Source organism: Rhipicephalus microplus, chromosome 6, assembly GCF_043290135.1.
Source record: "Rhipicephalus microplus isolate Deutch F79 chromosome 6, USDA_Rmic, whole genome shotgun sequence".
Lineage (NCBI taxonomy): Eukaryota > Metazoa > Arthropoda > Arachnida > Ixodida > Ixodidae > Rhipicephalus > Rhipicephalus microplus.
This window is the reverse complement of record NC_134705.1, coordinates 41776979-41791366: the sequence shown is the minus strand read 5'-3', so window position 1 is coordinate 41791366 and position 14388 is coordinate 41776979. Positions and strand designations below refer to the sequence as shown.

At 51.5% G+C, this 14388-nt stretch overlaps 1 non-coding gene and 2 pseudogenes across 1 annotated transcript; all 3 read right to left on the bottom strand.

The window, feature by feature from the left end:
- Positions 1–1109: 1109 nt before the first annotated feature.
- Positions 1110–1272, bottom strand: LOC119178816 (U1 spliceosomal RNA). Its single transcript, XR_005110785.2, has one exon. It is a non-coding gene; the product is annotated as a U1 spliceosomal RNA (small nuclear RNA).
- A 2609-nt stretch (positions 1273–3881) lies between these two features.
- LOC119168808 (U1 spliceosomal RNA) lies at positions 3882–4018 on the bottom strand (annotated as a pseudogene).
- An 8980-nt stretch (positions 4019–12998) lies between these two features.
- On the bottom strand, positions 12999–13136 carry LOC142766263 (U1 spliceosomal RNA; annotated as a pseudogene).
- Positions 13137–14388: the final 1252 nt, after the last annotated feature.

Here is a 14388-nt window from a genome sequence, read left to right as displayed (position 1 = left end):
TTCTTTTACGGCTTTAGATGACACTGGAGCTCAAGTGTCTATAATGAGTGCTCGTCTCCGTCGCCGCCTCAAAAAAGTACTCGTGCCTGCCGTAACAGAAGCCATTCATGTCGCCGATGGGGGAACTTTAGCCGTCATTGCCTGCCTGCCTGCCTGCCTGCCTGCCTGCCTGCCTGCCTGCCTGCCTGCCTGCCTACCTGCCTGCAGAAGCCAGCCAGCCAGCTAGCCAGCCAGCCGGCCAGGCCAGGCCGGCCCAGCCCAGGCCAGGCCAGGCCAGGCAGCCAGTGTGGCACTCTGGGTGCAGTTGAAAGATAGACTTGCTTTAGAAGATAGTGCGATTCGAGAAAGCTTGTGAAATTGAACTTTTTCGTGTGTTATCACAATTAAAAAAACGTCTAAGTCAAGGACAACCAAGACAGAATTATAGGTGCTTTGTATTAAATTTGCAGCATTTCTTCGCGAACTTTGGTGATTTTAAGGGTATCTATCTATCTGGCCGCTTAGTTTGGTGTTCTCGTCCGAACACGGCTGCTGACACCAAAGCCCGAGCACTCGGAACGAGGCTCCAGCTACCTGCCTTCACTTTTAGGTGCCAGGGATGGAATCGTCAGCTGTCTCGATTTTACATTCTTTTACCTAATTTTCTGCCCACCAGGAGCGATGTTAGGCACTCTTCGCAGCTCGCAACCGGAAATAAAGTTCGGGATAGTGAGCTGGGCCAGAAGGGTCGCCGAAGCACAGCAATGTGCGGCCATCTAGAGCGGCCCGAGGGCCCGTCGTCATCCTGCCTCCACTTACCCTGCCACACCTGCCCTCAAATGATTCTTCCAAGGATCAATAAAGTCCCTTACCTACCTCAGGCTTATTTCTTCATCTTCTTCACCCACAATGTAAAGATGTAATACGAATAGAGATAGCGCAAAAACTTTAAATATCGCAATTTTCTCTCCAGATGCAGCCTTGGGCAGGTATATTTTAAGGGCTCTGAGCAACTCTCACTTAACACAAGAAAGTGGCACATCGGAAAACCCGGTTCTCAATAGCTTGCACTATCCTCCGCCGCGCAAGCGTTTCAACGGGTGTATAGATCTTCCTTTGGATTGTAAAATAGGGGGAGAGCGCGAACGCAGTCCCCCACTACCGAAAATTGCATGTCCCATCTGCCCCTGTTTGGGGTAGTGGCAGGATCAGCACGAGCGCAGTGCAATGCCCGCGCCTCTCCCTGGGGGCACCGCCATCTTGACCACGGTCACCCCGGCACCAGGTAAGTATGCCAGACAACGGGTCGCACTCGGTCAGCACCCATCGCGACGTCTTGTGTCATTCTGGTGAGGCGCAGACGACGGTCGAAGATTACTGTTTGCTTCTTGCATATTTTAAGGAGCCATTTGAAAAACACTAATGGCTCACTAATTTGCGTCGACCTGTTAAATAAAATTGAACGTAGCTCTGATTGAGGATTAAAAAAAGCTCAAGTTTGATCAAATATAACAGCAGTTTTAGCGCAACAAGCATGAATCATCTTTACGCCGCTAGAGGCGCTAGCGCTGCGGTCAATTAACAGAGGGCGCACGTTTTGTCCAAGGCTGTTCATGTTCGTGCACTTGTGCATGCATATTCAGCGCCACATCATGACGTTCCCGTCAATAAAGAAATTACAGCACAGTCACTTTCCAAGTGCAGGCTTCGCATAACATCGACTGCGAAGATACTTGCGATCTACTAATTGTTTTTTTTCTGCGATTCGGGAAGATATGTTTTGAAAATTCGTACATTTTGATAGACCCACTTTTTGTTATTGGAAGGTATTTTTTTATGGAAAGCAAGTAGCGAGTTAAAACGCACCCGTGCTCTCGTGCTTATGGTACCTTTGTCTTGGAAACAAAAAAACTTCATGGGCGAAAGCCAATACAATTTTAAAGACTCAGCTGTGTATAGAAAAACTGTCATGTGAAAGCTCAGGCAGTTTGAAGACACTGTGCGCTTTCATATTCACGCATCGTTTTTGGACGCATCGGTTTGAACACTTTCAGCTCCTAGCTTCATTCTAGCTTGTCTTTGATGTGAATAAGTTTAGATGATGAGGGCAAAGGAGGTCTTCTGCAAGTCTAAATTTCGCAGCAGCCCATACGATTATCTAGTAAATGTGCATAAATCGAAGTGACGAACTGAGGCGCTGAACGCTGAAGCAGCAGCAAGCAAGCTCTCTTCATTGTTGAACCCTCTTATGAAGACTTTTCAGCATCTTTTGTTGTGGATCCCAAACAGGGTGGCAGCGGGAATCCTCAAATGGCCACGACTACTATTTCCGATCTAATAAGACCGAAAAGCGCGTCCAAGGTACTCGGTAGAAGTGTTCCGTTAGCGGGAATTGCATCGCAGTCTTTGCTTAGGTTAAGAATCTTGGTGGTGGAAAGAGATATTGTTGTTTGTATTGATGGTAGGTATCATACGAGCGAAAATGTTAGAATAACTCAAACGACAGTGAAATCGCTTGAAAACATTAAGCACACTCGAAAATGAATTGAGGGCAGTGTTGGACAGCTACAAAAGAAGAAAAGCAAACATTATAGGAGGTTCCAAACTGAAACATTCTAAAACACCTAAAGCACGGACGTCTACTGACAAGGTATGTTATTTTGATATTAAAATCCATTTCCGTATGCTGCACCTACCGACATCAACACTTGATTGATGTCAGGCCACTACAGTACCAATACTAGCGACTTGAAGTGGCAGCCTGGCTATTGAAATGTCAGGTAACAAAATTTCTGAAATAGGCGCTTGTGCGTCACCAAAACATTCAAAGAGGGCGCTTGTGTGTCACCAACTCATAGATAAGCCGCGCCAGGATTTCTTCAATAGGATAAGGGAGGGAGGGGGGGAGCAAGTGAGTACATCCAGAGGCCGTATCAACCGCTAGTGCCCAACCACTAGGGTCCTTACTTTCAGCACCGCCCCTGCCCTCAAAGTGTGGAGCGGGCATTGCTGTTGACGTCACGATATCTTGTAAGCATGTGAAGCGAAAATTTGGACGCCACAGCACACTCTGGGTGCAGTTGAAAGATATACTTGCTTTACAAGATAGTGCGATTCGAGAAAGCTTGTAAAATTGAACTTTTTTGTGTGTTATCACAATTAAAAAGAAAAAAAGTCTAAGTCAAGGACAACCAAGACAGCATTATAGGTGCTTTGTATTAAATTTGCAGCATTTCTTTGCAAACTTTGGTGATTTTAAGGGTATCTATCTATCTGGCCGCTTAGTTTTGTGTTCTCGTCCGAACACGGCTGCTGACACCAAAGCCCGAGCACTCGGAACGAGGCTCCAGCTACCTGCCTTCACTTTTAGGTGCCAGGGATTGAATCGTCAGCTGTCTCGATTTTACATTCTTTTACCTAGTTTTCTGCCCACCAGGAGCGATGGTAGGCACTCTTCGCAGCTCCCAACCGGAAATAAAGTTCGGGATAGTGAGCGGGGCCAGAAGGGTCGCCGAAGCACAGCAATGTGCGGCCATCTAGAGCGGCCCGAGGGCCCGTCGTCATCCTGCCTACGCTTACCCTGCCACGCCTGCCCTCAAATGATTCTTGCGAGGATCAATAAAGTCCCTTACCTACCTCAGGCTTATTTCTTCATCTTCTTCATCCACCATGTGAAGACATAATACAAATAGAGATAGCGCAAAACCTTTAAATATCGAAATTTTCTCTCCAGATGCAGCCTTGGGCAGGTATAATTTAAGGGCTCTGAGCAACTCTCACTTAACACAAGAAAATGGCACATCGGAAGCCATATCGGAAAAACTGGTTCTCAATAGCTTGCACTATCCTCCGCCGCGCAAATGTTTCAATGGGTGTATAGATCTTCCTTTGGATTGTAAAATAGGGGGAGAGCGCGAACGCAGTCGACCACTACCAAAAATTGCATGCCCCATCTGCCCCAGTTTGGGGTAGTGGCAGGGGTCAGCACGAGCGCAGTGCAATGCCCGCGCCTCTCCCTGGGGGCAACAAAGAGAAGTTTATTGACTTCCAACCAGGGTTAAAGTACATGACAAAAACATCGAGCTTCACGACTACAAAGAGTGCATGTACAATCAGGAAAGCACCACTACCGAGCTACAATGTATGTGGGGGAATGTACCCCTCTATTTACTGTACAGCGCGTGGTGCCCCAGCAGGCTTTATCATGCGCGGCGGCTTCACGACTACAAAGGTGCATGTACAATCAGGAAAGCACCACTACCGAGCTACAATGTATGTGGGGGAATGTACCCCTCTATTTACTGTACAGCGCGTGGTGCCCCAGCAGGCTTTATCATGCGCGGCGGTAGGTCTTCTCAACACGCGGTTGGTGGAAGTAGCGACTTAGCGCTGTACAACTCTAGGTATTACTTTTTTTTTCGCCCGAAACAATGCTACTTTCGAACACGGTAAGTACATGCCCGGAAGTATAAAAGAGGCCTTGAGGCTGGGTGGGGGGGAAGGGCAGGGGGGATACAAAGGAGCGGGGGAGGGGGTGTCTTGTCTCCCCCCAAATAAGGCATCAGCAACAATCTGCGCGTAAAAACTCACCGAAGGCGCCAATAAATGACGAAGGCACTATACAAAAATTAACTCAAGTGTCGACCAGCACACTTTGCCCGAATCGATTACGAAGAAACACGACAATGGGGTGATGAATAGAAAATGGTGATACATATATGTATATGTGCACAAGTCCCCTTCTGCATGTGCTAGCTGGCGGGGGGGGGGGGTCACCAGGGAGTGATTGGGGCGGCTAGCTGGCCATGATACATATATGTATATGTACACAAGTTCCCTTCTGCATGTGTTAGCTGGCGTGAGGGTGGTCACCAGGGAGTGATTGGGGCGGCTAGCTTGCCGTTCCTCAAAAAAAGGAATGTTGTATGCCAGCGACGAAGGAAGTTTTCTGGGGGCACCGCCATCTTACCGTTGTCAGAAAGGAAGGGGAGTTGGCACCCGAAAGCGCCGCGTCCCAGAGCACATGTCACTCATCTACCCTTCATCATCCAGTTACGTTCAACCCGCTAAGGGCCCCGCCCTTGGGTAGAGGACGGGTCTTTTTTTTTTTGTTTTGGTTGAACGGCCCTACCCGGACAAGGGTGCCACATCCACACGACGCGCAGAGCACCGTGCGGACGCGACGTATCTCGCGGCCCCACGCCGCGAGATGGCCGGTGCCTGTCCCAGGCATGGGGGCCACTCTTTAGTGCCACTGACGAGGTCAGGGCCCACGGAGCTGTGGCCTCTCTATCGTGACCGGAGGTCGAAGACCCCCGTGGTCCCCGCTCAAAGCGAGCGGTTGCGCTACGCCCCCGCGGCGCGCCGAAGACGATCGGCGCGCGCGAGGAACACGTACCAGGCCTGTGCCCGCTGGCGGCCTGCCAGCGAGCGGTTTGAATTGCGCGCGCGTCGCAGCGGTCGCGCGTGCAACAGACCGGAATACGCACGCCGGCGGCGGGGCTAGCGACGGAAACGAGTTTAGCACGGAGGGGGAAAGGAAGCACGCTCTCTCTCTTGAAGAGAGGCGGAAGAGGAGGAGAGAGCGCCCGCCAGGAAGGCGCTGCCGAGCAGAATATTAACGAATCCCCAGGCGTGGTGGCTTGTCCTAGCGCGGAATGAGCGTGCTGTTGGACTTAAACAAAGCATGCACGCGAGTGATGCCTCGTCAAATCCTGCTGCTAGATGTTCCGCCATCATAGTTGGATGGTTAGTTGCCCTTTAGTCTCACTATAGATCACTGCCGGTCGGTGCCAGGTTTCGATAAACACTTTCGTACCTCGGCGATACCGCTCACGAAAGAGATGAAACCAGACCTCCTTCCGCACTTTTGCAAGCACTTCGTGGAGGCCCGGCAGACTCCCCTGGTAAATAGCCTCGCATCGCGCCAACCAAACTTAGTATAGGCACTCGACGAGAAGAAGCACGAACTGGTTGACCGCGTGAGACGGGAGCGGATTTAAATAACGGACCGTGGAATAAGGAACTCCCGGTAGCTGAAATAAGTCGGCTATCTTTCGGAGTAGGGCTTTTGGAAGGGCGCACTCGTGAAAGATGTGAACCAGGTCCTCTCGACTATGACAGAATGGACAAACACCTCGCTGGACGTTTGGTGTGTAGGGTCTGTACGTTATAGGCAGACAGCCCCTTGCCAGGCGGTACATAAAAGTAGCACGCTTGGCGTCGAGAAAACTGGCAGTGATGAGATGCCAGTTCGGCTTGTGCCGGGACAGGTCCAACTTCTTGTAGCGCTAGGGTGGAGGTGGGGTTATCAGGCCGACTAGATCTTGGAGTTGCACCTCGACTACGTTACACTCTGGATCGACGCGCTGAATCTCCGCGAGAGTCCTAGCCGCGCCGGCGTAAAAATCTGACGGGGTTCCCGCACGGGGCCCGATGTGACAGAGGGCGCCCGCCGAGAACTGCCGTAAGCGCGTGCTAAGGAAGAATGACGCGAAGCTTCGAGTGAGTGTCATGTCCGAGTCTAACGCTACTCGGGTCCATCTGACGTGAAGCACCCTGACCATGAGCCCCAGGTCGGGGACTCCGGGTCCTCCTCGATCTCTGGGCAGCTTCAGGACCGGGCGCCCCACGTAAATAGATGAACCGCTCCATAGAAAATCGAAGAGAGTTTTTTCCAAGCGATTTTAGGTTTGACTCGCGACTGGCATAACGCTAGCCACGTACGTTAAAACCGAGAAGAGCAGCGATCTCGTGATCGTTACCCTTGCAGTCAGCGGACAAGAGAGTTTGCCGAACTCCTCGATTCTAGCTTCAAACTTTTCTTCCACTATGCGCCAGTTTTCGGGAGTCAGGACTCCCGGTTTGAATGGGAACCCTAGAATGCGCAGCCTCGCCTTCACGGGTAAGCCATGTATGGGCTGCGCGCTACTTGGAGCTGAGTTTAAGTACAATACTGCACTTTTCGACCGATTAACGCGTGCGCCGCTCGCCTAGCAGTACTCGTCTAAAACTTCCAAGACGGTGCAAATGGTTGCCTCGTTTTTGACTACGATAGACAAGTCGTCTGCGTAGGCAAACAGCGCGATGGGAGGAGCGCCCGGTGGAAGCGGAAACTGACAAAGTCGGCTGTCGCCAGACAGTCGCTGCAGAAGCGGCTCGAACGCGAGCACGTACAGGACAGGCAAGAGCGGGTCGCCCTGCCTGACCCCCCCTGCACACGTCGAACGACTCAGAGACGCGATCCTGTATGATGACAGCAGACGTTGGCCGAGAATACAGAGCTGTAATCATGCTAACGAACCTGTCACTAAGTCCTGCCTCGTTTAAAACTTGGAACATGAAGTGATGGCTTATTCTGTCGAACGCCTTTTCTTGATCGAATGAACATAAAATGCCCGGGACGTCCCGTGCATTCGCCCATTCAATCAAGTCTCTAATCGCGAAGCCATGTAATTGGCAGGATCGTCCTTTAACGCAGCATGCCTGGTATGGTCCCAAAACAGTACTGAGTACTGGAGTGAGCCTAACAGACAGGCATTTCGCTATGAGCTTGTAGTCGCAGTTGTGTAGTGTGATGGGGCGCCACGCCCTAAGGTCTGTGCGTCTCGACTCGTCCTTACAAAGGAGAGTGATCAGCCCCTTCCTCTGAGTCGTTGACAGCGTCCCTTCACGCAGCAGCCTATTCACCAGAGTGGTGAAAGGCTTCCCGAGCACTTCCCACAGTTTGACGTAAAATTCCACCGTCAAACCGTCGGTGCCCGGGCTACGATTACGCTTCATAGCCACCAAGGCCGCCTGGAGCTCCTCCTCCACGATGGGGAGTCGCAGAGCTCGAATACCTGATCATTTTTTACGAACGGAAAGTCGGCCGAGGGCGGAGTTGGCTCAGCGTAAAGGTTCTCGTAGAACCGCTTTGCCACCTCAAGTAGCCCGTCCGGCATTTCCACTAAGCTACCTGTCTCTGGATCGATGAGGGACATCAGAAACGTGTGTTTCCTAGCTAGATGTCGCCGCAAAATGGTTCGACTACATCAAGCCTCCATTTCCCATCTCTCAGCGCGAGCGACGGCCTTGAGGCCATCCCAGCGTCGCTGGAGGGCTACTCTTAGCTCTTTACGAAGCGTAGCCAGCGCAGACGCAATGCCAGGGCCGGTGAACTCCGGCCGAGACAGCAGGAGGATCACACCGGAGGTAATTCTGATCTCCGCGCATTCCTGCCGCGCTCAGCGCTTGCCCCACGACCGAAAGCATTCTGCGACGTCGGCCTTCACTTCGTCCCACCTGTCACCGTCTAGCTCTGGTGTTGCGTGTACCTTGCGCTGTATTAAACGCGCCACGTCGACGAGTATTTCTCTGTCTTTTAAGAGCCGGGCGTTTAGGCGCCACGGCCGCTTACCCTGAGCTGCAATGTCTGTGCCGGCGAGCCTTAAGATAAGGAGGCTGTGGTCGCTTAAAGCCGAGGAAACTAACCACGAGGAATGCGTACTGGGAGCCAGTGACGGTGAGACATAAAAGCGGTCGATCCTGCTTCGCGCGTTCCTGCCAGTCCAAGTCATTCCTGACTGGGCCGGCCGAAGAGCGCGCCAAGCATCGATCAGCCCCAGCTCGTCGACTAGCTCACGCAGTACGCCTTCGCCACGCCTATCTGACCATTTCGGAGGAGTGCCTCTGAAATTTCGACGGTCAATGGGATCTAGCACGCAATTGAAATCCCCCACCAGTACGACTCGAGAGGGGCCGACTAGGTGGTTATCCAATGCGGCAAAGAATTCTTTCTGCGAGCCGAAGTCGTTTGGAGCATACACGTTTACGATGCGAATGCCAGAATCGAGGTCCATCCACATTAGACGGCCATCAGTGTCCCTGAAGTAGCGCAGAACGGAATCCGTGAAGCGCGGCATCAAAACGATAGCCAGCCCCGCGAACCGCTCGCGCCATAACCCCACTAAGACCTGGTGCCAAACGTCGCGTCGAAGGACCTGATCTGACCGAGTCGATGGATGTAAGTCTCCTGTAGGACGAGGATGTCTACCTTTCTAGCACGAGCCAGCTCGATAACTGCGTTCTGTTCCGCGGCGCGAGAGAGGCCGTGACAGTTGAAAGAAGCGATAGTGAGAGAAAGAGAAGCCATAGTGAGAGTTTAGAAAGGGTGCGCGAGTTGTGCGAAAGAGGCGAACGAAAGGGCGAGGAAAGGGAACGGCGGTATCGCGAGATAAGCTACGGCCTCTCCCGCGATGGGAGAAACCGGTGTGGACGGGTACGACGTGTCCGAAAGCTCGCAACAGTCGCACGCGACCGACTTGCAGAAGGCGCACGGAATCGGGCTCCCTGCGCTCATCTCCGAGTTTTCCACAGTAGTCGACCACGACTAATCGTCGTCCACCACTGCGGTTGCTGCGTGGCGTTTGTACTCGGGCGAGGCGCTCTCCGAACAGCTGGAATCGGACGAGGATGTTGACCTTTCTCACGCGGCCGCCGCTGCCCGTGCTCGGCTGCCGCCGCGTTTGCGGCAGCGAGATGACCTCCCTCACCCCTTGACAACTGGGGGGGGGGGAGGCTCTTCCTCGCCACCGCGGGGAGAGGGACAGCTGGTTTCGCTGCCTGGTTAGGAGTGGAGGGACGAGCCTCCTCCTTTTTCTGAACCGAGGCACGTTTTTGTGTTTGCACCAGTGTTTTGGCGCGTGGCGCTGGCTTTACCGAAGCGCTCCAAGGGGCCTCGGCGGGTTTTGGCTCCTTCTGTTTGTGCACGGGTATTTTGGCGCGTGGCGCCGGCTTCTTAAAAGCGGTCAGAGGGGCCTCGACAGGTGTTGGCTCCTTTTGTGTTGCAACGTGTGTGTCGGCGCGTTGCGCCGGCTTCTTCGAAGCGGTCAGAGGTGCCTCGACAGGTTCTGGCGCCTTCTTGTCGCTTTTTTCCACCTCGGCTTCTCCTGGTGCGGCCTCAATAGCTTTGCCCTTCTGCCCTTTATCCGAGATTGTAGGCGCGCCCTGGCCCAACGCACTAACCACGGTCGGAGGCGCGACCTTCGGCATACTGGTCCGCGTGGTTGCCTCCGAATACAGCCTCTGCTTGCAGAGGTGTGGAGGGTGACCCCCGCCGCAGCGCTTGCAAGGCGCGTCGCAGGTGGGACGCCCCCACTGCTGGAACCATGCGCACCAAGGCGTGGTGCACGTTTTTCTCTCGTGACCAGGCAGCCTGCACTTGCGACACAAGCACACGACGCCGTCGTACTCGCACCGAACGAGGTGCCCGTCTACATCGGTGATGCTGGGCACGGGAGAACGAAGCTCCATGTGAGCACGTCAGTTTCCGGTTTTTATCCAGAGACCGGTCAGGTTGTCGCCCGAGATACTCAGCACCTTCCCGTAAACTCCCCTGGGGGGCACTGCCATTTTGACCACGGTCACCCCGGCACCAGGTAAGTATGCCAGACAACGGGTCGCACTCGGTCAGCACCCATCGCGACGCGTTGTGTCATTCTGGTGAGGTGCAGACGACGGTCGAAGATTACTGTTTGCTTCTTGCATATTTTAAGCAGCCATTTGAAGAAATACTAATGGCTCACTAATTTGTGTCGACCTGTTAAATAAAATTGAACGTACCTCTGATTGAGGATTAAAAAAAGCTCAAGTTCGATCAAATATAACAGCAGTTTTAGCGCAACAAGCATGAATCATCTTTACGCCGCCAGAGGCGCTAGCGCTGCGGTCAATTAACGGAGGGCGCACGTTTTGTCCAAGGCTGTTCTTGTTCATGCACTTGTGCATGCATATTCAGCGCCACATCATGGCGTTCCCGTCAATAAAGAAATTACAGCACAGTCACTTTCCATGTGCAGGCTTCGCATAACATCGACTGCGAAGATACTTGCGATCTACTAATTGTTTTTTTTCTGCGATTCGGGAAGATATGTTTTGAAAATTCGTACATTTTGATAGACCCACTTTTTGTTATTGGAAGGTATTTTTTTATGGAAAGCAAGTAGCGAGTTAAAACGCACCCGTGCTCTCGTGCTTATGGTATCTTTGTCTTGGAAACAAAAAAACTTCATGGGCGAAAGCCAATACAATTTTAAAGACTCAGCTGTGTATAGAAAAACTGTCATGTGAAAGCTCAGGCAGTTTGAAGACACTGTGCGCTTTCATATTCACGCATCGTTTTTGGACGCATCGGTTTGAACACTTTCAGCTCCTAGCTTCATTCTAGCTTGTCTTTGATGTGAATAAGTTTAGATGCTGAGGGCAAAGGAGGTCTTCTGCAAGTCTAAATTTCGCAGCAGCCCTTACGATTATCTAGTAAATGTGCATAAATCGAAGTGACGAACTGAGGCGCTGAACGCTGAAGCAGCAGCAAGCAAGCTCTCTTCATTGTTGAACCCTGTCATGAAGACTTCTCAGCATCTTTTGTTGTGGATCTCAAACAGGGTGGCAGCGGGAATCCTCAAATGGCCACGACTACTATTCCCGATCTAATTAGACCGAAAAGCGCGTCCAAGGTACTCGGTACAAGTGTTGCGTTAGCGGGAATCGCATCGCAGTCTTTGCTTAGGTTAAGAATCTTGGTGGTGGAATGAGAAATTGTTGTTGTATGTATTGATGGTAGATATCTTACGAGCGAAAATGTTAGAATAACTCAAACGACAGTGAAATCGCTTGAAAACATTGAACACACTCGAAAATAAATTGCGGGTAGTGTTGGACAGCTACAAAAGAAGAAAAGCAAACATTATAGGAGGTTCCAAACTGAAACATTCTAAAACACCTAAAGCACAGACGTCTACTGACGAGGTATGTTATTTTGATATTAAAATCCATTTCCGTATGCTGCACCTATCAACATCAACACTTGATTGATATCAGGCTACTACAGTACCAATACTAGCGACTTGAAGTGGCAGCCTGGCTATTGAAATGTCGGGTAACGTAATTCAAAGAGGGCGCTTGTGTGTCGCCAACCCATAGATGAGCTGCCAGGATTTCTTCAATAGGATAGGTGAGGTGGGAGGGTGAGAAAGTGAGTACATCCAGAGGCCATATCAACCGCTAGTGCCCAACCGCTAGGGTCCTTACTTTCAGCACCACCCCTGCCCTCAAAGTGTAGAGCAGGCATTGCTGTGGACGTCACGATATCTTGTAAGCACGTGACGCGAAAATTTGGACGCCACAGCACACTCGTGGTGCAGTTGAAAGATATACTTGCTTTAGAAGATAGTGCGATTCGAGAAAGCTTGTAAAAATGAACTTTTTTGTGTGTTATCACAATTAAAAAGAAAAAAGTCTAAGTCAAGGAAAACCAAGACAGCATTATAGGTACTTTGTATTAAATTTGCAGCATTTCTTTGCGAACTTTGGCGATTTAAAGGCTATCTATCTATCTATCTATCTATCTATCTATCTATCTATCTATCTGACCGCTTAGTTTGGGTGTTCTCGTCCGAACACGGCTGCTGACATCAAAGCCCGAGCACTCGGAACTAGGCTCCAGCTCCAGGTGCCAGGGATGGAATCGTCAGCTGTCTCAATTTTACATTCTTTTACATAATTTTCCGCCCACCAGGAGCGATGGTAGGCACTGTTCGCGGCTCGCAACTGGAAATAAAGTCGGAATAGTGAGCTGGGCCTGAAGGGTCGCCGAAGCACAGCAATGTGCGGCCATCTAGAGCGGCCCGAGGGCCCGTCGTCATCCTGCCTCCGCTTACCTTGCCACACCTGCCCTCAAATGATTCTTCCGAGGATCAATAAAGTCCCTTACCTACCTCAGGCTTATTTTTTCATCTTCTTCACCCACAATGTGAAGACATAATACGAATAGAGATAGTGCAAAAACTTCAAATATCGAAATTTTCTCTCCAGATGCAGCCTTGGGCAGGTATATTTTAAGGTCTCTCCAACTCTCACTTAACACAAGAAAACGGCACATCGGAAGCCATATCGGAGAACCCGGTTCTCAATAGCTTGCACTATCCTCCGCCGCAAAAGTGTTTCAACGGGTGTATAGATCTTCCTTTGGATTGTAAAGTAGGGGGAGAGCACGACCGCAGTCCCCCCCCTACCGAAAATTGCATGCCCCATCTGCCCCAGTTTGGAGTAGTGGCAGGGGTCAGAACGAGCGTAGTGCAATGCCCGCACCTCTCCCTGGGGGCAACAAAGAGAAGTTTATTGACTTCCAACCAAGGATAAGGTACATGACAAAAACATCGAGCTTAACGACTACAAAGGGTGCATGTACAATCAGGAAAGCACCACTACCGAGGTACAATGTATGCAGGGGAATGTACCCCTCTATTTACTGTACAGCGCGTGGTGCTCCAGCAGGCTTAATCATGCGCGGCGGCAGGTCTTCTCACCCCGCGGTTGGTGCAAGTATATAGCGACTTAGCGCTGTACAACTCTAGGTTTTATTCCTTTTTTGACGGCTGAAACAATGCTTCTTTTGCCCACGGTAAGTAAATGCCCGGAAGTAATGAAGAAGGCGCTATACAAAAATTAACTCAAATGTCGACCACCACACTTTGCCCGAATCGATTACTAATAACAATGACAATGGGGTGATGAAATGAAAATGGTGATACATATATATACACACACAAGTCCCCTTCTGCATGTGCTAGGTAGCGGGAGGGGGGTCACGAGGGAGTGATTGGGACGGCTAGCTTGCCATCCCTCAGAAAAAGGAATTTTGTATGCCAGCGACGAAGGAAGTTTTTCTCGCCGCTGGCTTCGAGTTCGGCGGATAGATGGGCCCATAGCAATCGCCGTATCCGCGAGACTACCGGAAACGCGCTTCAAACAGTCTTTCTACACGCCTCCGCTAGCGATCTCCTTTGCCAAATAGCAAGCATTGTGAAGATCAGCACGAGTTGGCAGAAGGCACCTTTGTTGCGCTTGTGGTTGGGAGGTGGGCGGATACCAAAGGAGTGGGCTACCATCCGCCACACGGGTTTCACCACCACGCATTGGAACAACGCGTGATCCTGCGATTCAACTGCGTGACAGTTCGGGCAACGTGCATCCGGGACAATTCCGAATTTATGCAGGCGTTGTCTGGTGGAGAGGACGGCCCAGGCCTTTTTCAGGAGGAAATCCTGTGCATCACGGGGGGTGCCGCAACGGTGCGAGAATAATTCACGCCTCACGCGCTCAGCTTGTTTTTGTTCAGTGTCGCTCAGCTGCTTCAGCGTGATGGCTTCCGCGATGCGCGCTGGCGGGTCCTTATCCACATCGCCTTCGGGCACTTCTTGCCTCAACATGCGCCAGGTAGCCGACGCCGTTTTATAGAAGGGTGCGGGCGCCTCAGCAAAGGGCCCGGTGTGGTGGCCTGCATCCAGCCAGTCGTGCTTCACTCCACTCCACTAGAGGAGTAGGTTGCACCCTAGGTAATCGCTCGCACGCGCGAGCATGCGGGCGGTT